This window comes from Sinocyclocheilus rhinocerous, unplaced genomic scaffold, assembly GCF_001515625.1.
Source record: "Sinocyclocheilus rhinocerous isolate Xijiao unplaced genomic scaffold, SAMN03320098_v1.1 scaffold4389, whole genome shotgun sequence".
In the NCBI taxonomy this organism is placed as follows: domain Eukaryota; kingdom Metazoa; phylum Chordata; class Actinopteri; order Cypriniformes; family Cyprinidae; genus Sinocyclocheilus; species Sinocyclocheilus rhinocerous.
In genome coordinates this window covers 221370-231746 of record NW_015626367.1, presented here as the reverse complement: position 1 = coordinate 231746, position 10377 = coordinate 221370, and the positions used below count along the sequence as shown (strand labels likewise).

The 10377-nt window shown below is 37.3% G+C and overlaps 1 pseudogene; it reads right to left on the bottom strand.

The window, feature by feature from the left end:
* Positions 1-2750: 2750 nt before the first annotated feature.
* Positions 2751-10377, bottom strand: part of LOC107712314 (tensin-3-like) — a 44670-nt pseudogene continuing 37043 nt past the window's right edge.

Below are 10377 nucleotides of genomic sequence, written 5' to 3'. Positions count from 1 at the left end.
CATTGGAGAAACTAACAGTATAACGTTTTGATAATCTTTTTTAATTCTGTGAGAATAGGGAAGTCCACACCACAACTATAAAGACAATGACACAGAGGAACGATATCATTGGAATCACTTTTTTAGAATGTTTAATATAAACAGAACATTATCATCCATGAGTGTGGAAGCTAATATATTTATAGTTTTTGTTCTTGGTGTGAAAGGGGTTTTACAGTCAAGGTGAAGCAACGGGTTGTGAAAAATTTTGCCGAACATTCAGGGTAGGTGATTTAGTTCAAAAACATTCTGGTTGAAAGTGTCTTCACATCCTGACAGCAATCACTAAGTTAAAGGCAGGGTATGTGATTTTTCAAAAACACTTTAGAAAACTGATTCGGGCCGAATAGCAAAACAAACTTGAGGCCAATCAGCAGTAAGGGGCGTGTCTACTCGTGATGTGGAGGAGAGAGCTTTCAGTGCATGGTACGGACATTAGCGAGCCGAGCGACAGAAAGATAGAGATGGCGGATAAAAAACAAAAGAGGAAAACGTCTGCGGAACGATAAGGCAAGAAGTAGGACCCGTGTAAATATCGGATCAGCTTTCCAGCGCTGGAGAGAACTCAAGGAGCGGAAGGCCTGCGATCGGACGCCGAGGTTGCTTTGTTTCTTCTCAAGAGGTGCATAACACCGTGTCTACAACAGCTAAAGTCTGCCTACACTGGACACGATCAAACGACCGTTGAAAACCATTTGAAATGTGTGTCAGCACGTCATAAATAGAACCCGGCAGCAGTTTTCTGTCGGGGATTTGTTGCGCCATGCCGCTCACGTCCGTAGACACGGTGTAACATTGGTTTTGCTTTGTTTCACAGAACCAATCGTTGCCTGGGTTGCGTACGTATATGTGGGGCGGAGCTATCAAAATAGGGGCAAGACCCTTTTGGGGTAGGGGCGTGTTTGTTTTGGTGATTTCAAATATCAACATTGGCTACCAGAAATCACTTACTCTGCCTTTAAGTGGTCTAAATGTATTTATATTGTCTGTGGAAGGAATAGGACCATAAATGTTTAGTCCAATCATATCCCTCAGTCTGAAGATTATGATAGGCTGTCCTACCTGTCTGTCAACATATGTATTTGCATACCTCTGCACACTCTGGCCCTGTCCCAAATGGCACACTTCATGTGCACTTGCGGACTTATAATGGTCACCGCGTGCGCGTGTCCGTTAAGTCCACGAGACCGTAGAGTGTCCCATTTGTCATTTTAGCTTTCAGAAGGGTGCTCACAAGCGCCCCCTTTGCAGCCGCTATGCACCCTTGATGCGCACTTCTGCCGAGTACGCACTGAGGCGAGCTCCACAGCAGACTTCTACCTGACAGTCAAAGCGACATTACACCACGAAAGTGCCAGTAGCCCCCCCACTGCAGAACACAAGATTCAGGGGGCGTGGTTGGATCCACATCTAGGGGGTGGAGATTGGTAGGTTTAGGGGTGGAGATGGGTGGGTTTAGGGATCAGGGGGGGGGGCCGGGGGGGTTTAGGTATATGTAAGGTGGGAGGAGTTGGATCTGGATCCAACCACGCCCCCCGGATCTTGTGTTCTGCAGTGAGGGCCATCTCCGAAACCATCTCTGTTCGCGTAGGCATGATACGTCATCTGCGAGTTCCATTGCGCTATTGTAGACCGAGCAAGAATGGAAGGCGTTATTATTGTAATATTATGTGCTTTATACTGTAATGTTTTCTTACTGGTGAATGAGACATGAGGTAATCTGACAGTGTTGGATTCAACCCTCCACCAATGCCAGCTCTCATCGTGTCGCTGGTTAGCCTCTGGTCTGCCTGTGTGCGTTCATGTGTTTTGGAGGAGGCGTGGCTTTGGAGAGTGATTTGCAGGGAGGGTGGGATCTTATGCTTTCAAAGCTAGCTTGCTCTTGCTACCCTCTCCGAAATCACCTAGTTTTATTCTAAAAACTGTCAGCATGTTTAGCTATCTGCCTGAATCACAACATCACACTTAATAACAACAACTATTACTTACATTTGTTACATCCATAATAAGGTAAGACAAGTCAACATAACAAGCATTAGCATGTTTGCGGTCTTAAGGAGCTAGCATGTTCTTTTAGCACAGTACATGACAAATGCTGCCTCAATTTAGTACCATACAGTTTCTTTAATATTGTATTCTGTGCATGTATACAGTCCATAAATCATTAATTTACAAATAAACCAAAGCGTTAGACAGTACAAGGAAAGTACAGAATAGCTTTTGTGATGAAAACATGGTCATTGCTTCTTAAAGTAAGAAAAGTCATGGAACATGCATGTTTATGTCTGATTCAGATGAATTCCAAGTGAAACGTTTATGGCAAAAGCCTCTTTTCAGTAAAAAAAAAAGAATGTCAGAAGTACTGAGTTCACATGAGTTATGTCATGCTTACTTCAAATGAGGTGATTTATCAAATAAGATGGTTTAATTCTCATGTCGCATAGATGAGTAAGAGATAAGTATACACAGAATATGAGTTATATGATAAATATTTCCAAATATATAAACAAAGTCAATGCCAATATGCTTTTTAGGGAAACCACTTGTCATTGACAAAAAATGTGAGCTCAGCACTTATAAACAAATACAGAGATAAACAACAACTGAATATTTTGAGCTAAAAAATTTTTTTAAAGTAGCATTTGATAATGTATACAAATATATAAAATCAAACACATTTAAATTTTCCAAATTTTTGGAAAAAGCTCAGCACTTATAAACAAATACAGAGATAAACAACAACTGAATATTTTGAGCTAAAAAATTTTTTTAAAGTAGCATTTGATAATGTATACAAATATATAAAATCAAACACATTTAAATTTTCCAAATTTATATGCAAAATAGTCTTTGGTCTGCTTCTTTTATCTGTATGTGCCCAGACTCAACATGTAAATGAATCTACATATACACCTCCAACATTTCTATTTCCAAACAAAACCAAGGACCTCGAAAATACTGCAAACAAAACTGCAACAACAAAAAAATACAATAAAATAATGGTTAGATGTTTTACCTCTTAGGCTTTTAAGTTTGCTTTGAGCATTCTGTTTATGGCAGTGTGAGAATGAGCCGAAGAAGTGTGGCGCCCCCTTCTGGATGTGTCCTGTGTTGCATGAGTGCTGCATAGATTTCAAAGACTTCCTGTGGAATGGATCTTCTTGGCCATCATTAGGGGGGACAATTGGGAATGTTGTCCTGGGCCTTGTGAAAAGGGTGGCCCACCTAGAAAATTTGTTCCTGGTCCCAATGGCATTTAGCGCCGTCCCTGTGTGTCCAACATAAAATAAAGTTTCATCCATTCCAATACTGACGTTTTACTGTCTCAACACCATCAGTGAGTAAAAGCAGTCACATTACAGTAGCACTTCTACATTTGAAGTTGAGGATATGGAGTTGGTCCCCGTCGCAGTCCATCATGAATCTCTGCTTATGTTTTTTCTATTTGGTCTTCTGAGAGCCGATCATCACCTTAGAGACAAAGTTGACAATAGCGCTGGCCGGCTGCTCGGGGTCATGTTCGGCAAACATGTGACACACATTCTCTGTGCTGCTCCCGCTTTTCCTCGCAATGAAGCCAAAGATCCTGTTTCACACACACATAATAAATGTACACACTCAAATACATAACTAGCACTACATCAGAACTGAGATAGCCTGATTAAAACAGGGATGTGACAAGCACAGAGTGAGAAGGTGATGACTTACTTTGCAGCTGTGCAGCCGTCCCGTGTCCACCTGTGAACAGTGCAGTGAAGAAGTCAGAACATCCCATTAAAAGTAAAGTAAATTGTGAAGGTTAAACTTTTCTTTACTAATGTAAAAATGTAAGACTGCTTGAAGACAAATTGCATTAATTGTATGTATTGTATGGACTAGACTTGAATGAAAAGCAGGCAAACAAATGGTCAAACAAGGGTGCACTGTGTATGTGTGTGTGTGTGTTACGTACTTCCTGTCCTGAGGATCCAGGGCACAGAATATCACTGTGTTGACAGCATAGTGTCTCCTGAAGAACAATCTGGAAACACACAGTAATATAAAAACTCAGGACAGCATTATATGTATATATATCTAGAATATTTTTATGTATAAATTTACACTACTGTTCAAAAGTTTGGGACAGGTTTTTTTGTTTTGATTACTTTTATTAACCGAGGACACATAAATTGATCAAAAGTAACAGTAAAGACACAAAAAAAAAGTAAAAAAAAAAAAAATCTATTTAAAATAAATGCTGCTTTTGAACTTTCTAGCAGCACAACTGTTTTCAGCTGAAATAATGTATTATACTGTATAATGCTGTATTCAACATTGATAATAATCATAAATATTTCTTGAGCATCAAATCAGCATATTAGAGTGATTTCTGAAGGATCATGTGACACTGAAGACTGGAGTAATGACTATTGATTCAGCTTTGCCATCACGTGAATCACTACAAAAAATCTTACAGACCCCAAACATTTGAACAATTCTCATTACACAACTTTACATTAAGATTAGTTTTAAAATAGAAACATTTCCACTACAACATTACACAAAGATTACTAACATAAATGTACCATTTCATTGATAACATTACGTTATCACGAACTCCCCCCAAACCCAGCTAAATATAACTCAATACTTGATATGAAATATAAATTCAACTTAAGAAACAGAAATATAAAGAGACCGACTCACTTCCTCTGGTTGTCTGTGAGGGTGATTCCCTGTGCAGACACTTTAAAGTGAACGACAGTGGATGTGGGTGGTGGATCCATACTGAAAATCACAGTGGTGGCCTTCTGAACACCCTGAACTCCTGTCAGAGACTCCAGATCCACACTGCCCAGGAACCACACGTTACACGCTGAGCAACAACACACACACATTAACACATGGATGAGATCAAATAATCACTGATATCGTTCAACATGCACACAGATATTCCTTTACCTGCTCCCTGTTTGAGTAGCTCTGCTGCAGAGTTTGTAGATGTTTGTGATGAAGATTCATTTAATTCCTCAAGAGGGTCTGAAAGCAGTCTTCGGTTAGCATATAAACACTAAAAACATAAAACACACACACTAATATTATAACATACCTCTCTTTGGGATGATGAGTCTGCAGGGTAAAGCCATGGGTGTGATTGAATGCTGACACACCAAAGCTGTGAGACTTCCTGTACATACAGGAAACAATATTTTTAAGTTTAGCTGAATGTTTTACCATATTTTCCATACAATAACAATGCATGGCTGTTGCAATTTTGCTTATTTAAAAATATATACACTACTGTTCAGAATTCTGGAGTCAGCAATAACATTAAAACATACGCTCACCATAGATGCATTTATTTGATTAAAAATACAGTAAAAACTGTGATATTGTGAAATATTATTACAATTTAAAATAACTCTACTATTTTAATAGATTTTATAATGTAATTAATTTCTGCAATGACAAAGCTGAATTTTCAGCATCATTACTCCAGTATTCAGAGTAACATAATCCTCCAAATATCATTGAAATACACTGATTTAGTGCTCAATAAATATTTTTTATCATCATCAATGCTGAAAACAGTCATTTGTGCTGCTTAATGTTTCTTTTAATAATTTTTTCAGCCTTCTTTGATGCACAGAAAGTTCAAAATAATCTTTTCCAACAATATAAATGTCACTTTTGATCAGTTTAATGCATCCTTGTTGAATAAAGGTATTAATTTCTTTATAAAAAAAAATAGCTGACCCCAAACTTTTGAGTAAGAGAAAAGAAAAGGGAAACATCTAGTTGTATGATGCTCCTGATTACAGCCACTAGAGGGAGATCCTGACCATGCAATGATGAGGCTCTAACCAGCACTCATGTCTTCATTAAAGCTGCAGTCCGTAACTTTTTTTCGTTAAAAATGTTACGAATATTTGAGAATAAAGTATAACAATAATAATAATTTGAACGGTTTGGATGTGATATGAGCTAACCGATCTTTAGATTAAATTACCATTGGTAGCGAGATTTATGGTAATGCTTTTTTCCTCAGTTGGTCAGAACAAACGTGGCAGACGTGTTACTTACTTGTTCAGATGGCAATATACGGTGAAAATTCTTATTTGGGTCATATTCCAAGACGTAGGCTAGAATCTGTGATTGTGAAGTACAGTAAATATCTACTCCGGTGCGGTGACTGACTGCCACACATACTCTTCAGAACATTAGATTCATCCACGCTGGAGCCGTGCCGACTCACAACCCACGCAAGCTAGATAATTCCGCACACAGCTGCAATTCCAGGTTTTCAAACAGAGATGGCGACAAAGAGGCAAAACTTACGGACTGCAGCTTTAACATTCACATGGACCTTAACAGATACTTACCGAAATAAGGTTCGTTGGGGCAGCCTTTTAACCGCACTCCTTTAGGTGTGCACTCGATCAGGAAATGCCGCACAAGCTCATTGGACAGATCGCCCACTGTGCACAGACACAGGAAATGACTTAATATGTCAAATAATTTTTAATTACTAAAGCAATGATAACACATATGTAGTATCAAGACGAAATGGATGCAGAGGTGTTGACCAAATTTGGAAAGACCCATTTATATATAGAAGATAGAATCAAAAGGAAGAAAAAATCATGAACAAAATCAATTTGATATTTCGATTGTTTCTCCTGAACCACAATGTGATTAAGAGCAAAAATCCAGCTCAGATTTTTCTACTGAGAATTCAGTAATCTCACTTGTGGCTCCTATAGTTTCAGAAGAGATCTCAACATTGTCTCCAACTGTGTTTGGATTTCCCAAGACACCAATGTCTGTAAGCAAAAGTTAGAGACTTCAATGGTCTGCACAAAGCAAATTTTTAGCTCAGTACTCACGTTGTCTCGTTGAAAATCATCTTATTTGTTTATACTGTTATTTCTCCTTGGGAATTGTTATTATTTGTTATTATTGTTATTATTTGTTTGTTTACTTATTGAAAGCTCACTGGTCATTTTTGTGGTAATACATTCATAATTTTGAATTCTTATAAGCATTTTCCATCCTTTGACTGACGCTAGAATTAATCTGACTATTTTTTGTTGCTGTGCTTTACTCTCTTCATATGTGAAATGAGAAATAGCGCTGTGATATGGGTTTAATAAGTACAATATATATTTAACTGCTTCAATAACAACCTCATCGGAAGGAGAACAAAACAACCTGCACTGAAATGTGCCGTATAAACTATGAAAGTAGCTCTGAAATGATCAGGGATGTTGTTATAAAGAGCATTTCAGCTGCTTGTTTTGAGATCCTTCTGAAGGACTTTCCTGCATTTTACTCTAATCATTAGTTCATCTGGCATTTAGGAACAACAGTATGTATCCTACTTCCTCCTTAATGCCTCACCCTGACTGGCCAGGCCAAGTTTCTGAACACCACGCACATCTGATGTTGAAAATAGACTCAGAGTATGTTTTCACACAATGAACTCTTATCTCAAAAGATAAAGCTAAATTTAATTTCTCATGATACAGAAAAAAATAGTAAAAGAAACAAAAACAAAAAAAACAGCATATTACTGTGTGTAACCCCCTGTTAACGAGCCATCTAGAATTGTGCATCAGAAGGATATGGACAGTGTGTGTGTGTGTGTGTTTGTGTGCCTCCCTTCCTTCCTCTGATTGAGAGACACACCGTGTTTACGGAGGGGCTCTGGATATGAATGCTCCAGCTGTGTTCACACTCATTCAGCTGTTCCTCACACAATAGTGTTGGGACATCCTGCTCTCCAGGGTCTTAAACTCCATCAAATATTTCACTGCAGTTCATTCAAGGAGTTGCCCTGTACATTTAGATTCTGTGGACAGTTCATTTTAAACAGACAAAGTGCTGGCCATTACAAACCATTGGTCTCAAATCTGGAACCGGGCTCGGATATTTTCCACACAAAGTACTTTTGAAATCACACGAAATATGTTTTCAAAACTCAAATAGTTTACAGGCATTGCGTCATCGTTCAGCTCAAGTGAGTGGAAATGTGAGAGCTGTCATAAAAAGTACTATGTATGTAGCATTCACTTACTTTTTCGGCTTTGCTGTAGAACAGAAGGTGGGGGCGTGGCCACCTTCATGGCCAATCCGTAAGCTCCTCTGAATGAGTGACTGTCTCTGATGATGAAGGAGCCCGGCTCTTTATCCTTGAGAACGGCAATAGCTACAACAAATAAAAGAAGAAAAAATAAATAAATAAATTTATATATATATATATATATATATATATATATATATATATATATATATATATATATATATATATATATATATATATATATATATATATATATATATATATATATATATATATATATATATATATATATATATATACATATACACAGATGCATTCTGCTGTCATCTTAATTAAAGAAGCAAAGAGGAATTAATGCTTATAAACCTTATAGCCGGGATAGACAGTGATGGAGTAATGGAAGCTATTTTGAGAACAATCAACTGATCAATTTACATTATAAACCACCAATAAACAGAAAACTTTCACAGAAGCCATATTTATGACAAGCAGTATTTGCTGTCAAAAGTACAGTCAAAAATAATATTTTTGTACAAAATCAATAATATATAGAATGCTGCTACAAGAAGATTATGTAAAATGCATCACTGGCATCTGTGCAAGGAGTCAGGTAAGCTGGTGAATGTTTTTTAACTGCTTAATATAAATCTGAACAAATTCATTCAGTAAAAGGAGTTTAAAAAGTTTCCATTACTTAATATGATTAAAAACAGCTGAACTACTTTCAGTCTGCTTAAACAAGGGAAAAAACAAGGCTGTGAGGGAAAGAAGTAACTTTTTTTTTAAAGAAATGAATACATTAATTCAACAAGAACACATTAAAAGTGACAGCAAAGACTTTTATAATGTTACAAAATATTTCTATTTCAAATAAATATTTGGAAGTTTCTATTCATTAAAGAATCCTGAAAAAATGAATCACAGTTCCCACAAAAATATTGATCAGCACAACTCTTTTCAACATTGATAATCATAATAAATATTTCTTGAACAGCAATTCAGCATATTAGAATGACTTCTGAAGGATCATGTGACACTGAAGACTGGAGTAATGGCAGCTGAAAATACAGCTTTGCCATCTCAGGAATAACAAGAATCCTTTCAAAAACATAAAAAAAATCTTACCTACCCCAAACATTTGAGCGATACTGTATATCCCTCACAGCCATAGTCATATTTAACACGACTCCAAATTCAACTAAGGCCTATTGAGGATCTAATATTATTACCTTGCTCTCTTGAGATATCTGGCTTGTACCAAAACTTTGACGTATCCTGAACGAACTTCACATTTTCTGGTTTACTGGCCATGAAATCTGCAAATAAGAATAATATCACATTACCATGTGACGTTTTAATCTAGTTGTGTGTGCGTGCTTACAGACAGACAGGTTACAAACCTGGACTTGGTGTAGATCTGGTAGGTGAGGTGTTGTGACTGGCACAGGATGTGCTGACTGCTGTGCTGAGCGGGAACATGGTCTCTGAGCCTTCAGTCCCTCGTCTCTTCAGGGGCAGAAGGGGAGGCCGAGCCACATCCAGACCCATAGCCTCAAGACCCTCCACCGCCTCCAGAAGGCTGCTCTCCAGTCCGAGAGGGTGAGGGGTGGGGAGGGCTGAGGGGTGTAGTGACTCAAGGGGGTGCTGGATCCACCCTCTAACCAGGAATGAGCAAGGGTGGGACTGCACAGAGAAGAGAAAACAGCACAGAGTTAGCTTACATATCCTGTGTATAGACAAACACACCCCACCATGTGTTTATACATTGTCAAATATAGACTAGATACACAATAGACCACACATGTAGCCTGTTGTTACTGAAAAGCCAGCATTTACTTCAATTGGGTGGGAGAGGTTTTGATTGACCTCTAGGAATACAGTAATATAAAAAATTTGGCCGATACTATTAACTAGTCAAAAATTATTAATATATATTAGTAATTTTATATCATTATATCATATATATGTATAAGTATTATATACATATAATTAAGATTTTAAGATTTTTATAATATAAATTTATATACAATTTCTTAATTTTTTTTTGAAGGAAGTCTCTTATGCTCTGCATTTATATGATCAAAAATACTAATATAATAATGTTAAATATTATTACAGTTTAAGGAACTGATTTCTATTTGAAAATATTTTAAAAAGTAATTTATTCCTGCGATGGCAAAGCTGATTTTTCAGCAGCCATTACTCCAGTCTTCAAAGTCCCATGATACTTTTAAAAATTATTATCAATATTGAAAACAGTTGTGCTGCTTAATATT